We start from the raw sequence: 2,008 nt of genomic DNA, 5'->3' as shown, positions 1-2,008 counted from the left end.
ATAATTTAAATCAGCATTTAATCATTATTTTATGAATTATTATTGAGTTTTATTTTTTCGCTCAAACGGAAATAATTATTATTTGATTTTTATTTTTGGGATTACAAATAATGATTATTTTATGATTTTTATTTTTTCGCGCAGAGATTATCATTAATTTTGAGTTTTATTATTCCACTTAAAAATAATGATAATTTATAAAATTGAAAAGGCCATACATACGCAACCTACTGAAATTTTGACCTTAAAAGTTTGGGTCTTATTCCTCTTATAAGGGTGCGGCTACCTCTCAAAAGGATACGTCGGTAATCACGCTGGTATAGTTTTTGAGTTGCTTAATAATCATTATACTTAGTGATTCCATAAACAAAGGCCAAGATCCTGAAGGACAATTGAGAAAGGCAATGCAGTTGCAGAAAAAGAGGCATTTAAAAAAAAAATGTCAAAATAATTATCACTTTCTCACTAAATTTATTTAAAAATACAAGCCACCACAGCTACCTTTTTTTTAAGAAAAGACAAATAAATTTTTTTTTTATGCAGTCCAGCACAGCTACCTTAATACAGTCAGTCAATAAAGTTTAGGTACAACGAATTTTTTACAATACGGGCAACTATTTTTTAAATATTTTAGTTTTCGGTAATTTTTTATAAAAATATGGTCAATTCTACAACAAAATCCCCGAAAATCAGAATTCCAAACCTTGTGCAAAATTTAAGAAAATTCTGCAAAATTTCATTAAAATAATTCACTTTCTATTTACGCTCTCTAGAAAAAGTTTTTTAGCCTATTCCATTTTAGTATAATGAAGTGATCTATTATTTTTATTGGCCAAATAATAGAGAAATATAGAGAATAATAAACATAACAAAACTGTCAAAGCTAAACTTCAAAATGGGGGGGATTGCCAGATGAATGTACGTAACCAATAGTTATTCAAGACACGAACGATTATATCAGTATAGACACGAATTGACATGGCCACTATGAAAACGCCCACACTGACATACGATAAAACATACCACCAGACTAGAAAAATATATTTCTGTTTGGAATTGAACACGTAGCGAACCACACTAATCAGCCCTCGCAAGAACGGAATTACAACCAAGTAATTAAAGTGGATTAAAAGCTGGTATTAAAAGCGGGCGGCATTCGGCGAGTCGATACTCACCCCTCAGTGGAAATTAATAGAGACAAAAGGTGCCGTCACATTCCTTCCGGCAAATCCCCAGCCATGTTGTTGCGTAGAATAAAGAAGTTGTGAGCATCGAATCGGGACTATTCATTTGACAGCAATTGAGTCACCATAAGCCGATAATACAAAATCGTTACACGTAAGTCAGCCACTTTCTTGCCACCATCCATTGGAAACGAGCTATCCATCAACCGTAAATAAAGATTCCTGTTTGGACCGTCAAACCAAGGTCAAGCAAATCAGAAGTGCGAGTGTGAGGAAGCTAGGACTTGCCAAAAAAAAAAATAAATGATAAATATCAATGGTAAGTCCTAGCTACCTCAAACTTGCACTTTGTTATACTAAAATTGAATCGGCTAATAACTGAGACTTAACTTTTTTCTAAAGAGTGTAAATTGCAATACTTGGATGGAAATTCGCAGAGTTTTCTTAAATTTTACATAAGGTTTGGAACTCTGCTTTTTGGGGTTTTAACCATATTTTTATAAAAAATTAGGGAAAAATAAAATATTTAAAAAATAGTTGCCGGTATTGTAAAAACTTCACTGTACCTAAACTTTATTGACTGACTGTATATCTTATTTAAGTTATGTACGACAAAAACTTTCGAAGTACTTCATATACATATAAGCTTAAAAAGAACTGAATTTACTTAAAAATCAATATGCTTAAATTTAGTCAAGTAAGACAAAGTGAACTAATATTTTTACTTTTAAGCAGAACGCACTTTTGTTTTTTACTTACTACTTAAGTTTAATACTACTACTACTACTAATGTGGTTTATAAATTTTTAATAAATGCGTTTAAA

This window comes from Rhagoletis pomonella, unplaced genomic scaffold, assembly GCF_013731165.1.
Source record: "Rhagoletis pomonella isolate Grant_MI unplaced genomic scaffold, Rhpom_1.0 Rhpom_scaffold_00013, whole genome shotgun sequence".
Classification (NCBI taxonomy): domain Eukaryota; kingdom Metazoa; phylum Arthropoda; class Insecta; order Diptera; family Tephritidae; genus Rhagoletis; species Rhagoletis pomonella.
The sequence above is the reverse complement of the archived record's forward strand: the minus strand, read 5'-3'. Positions refer to the sequence as shown.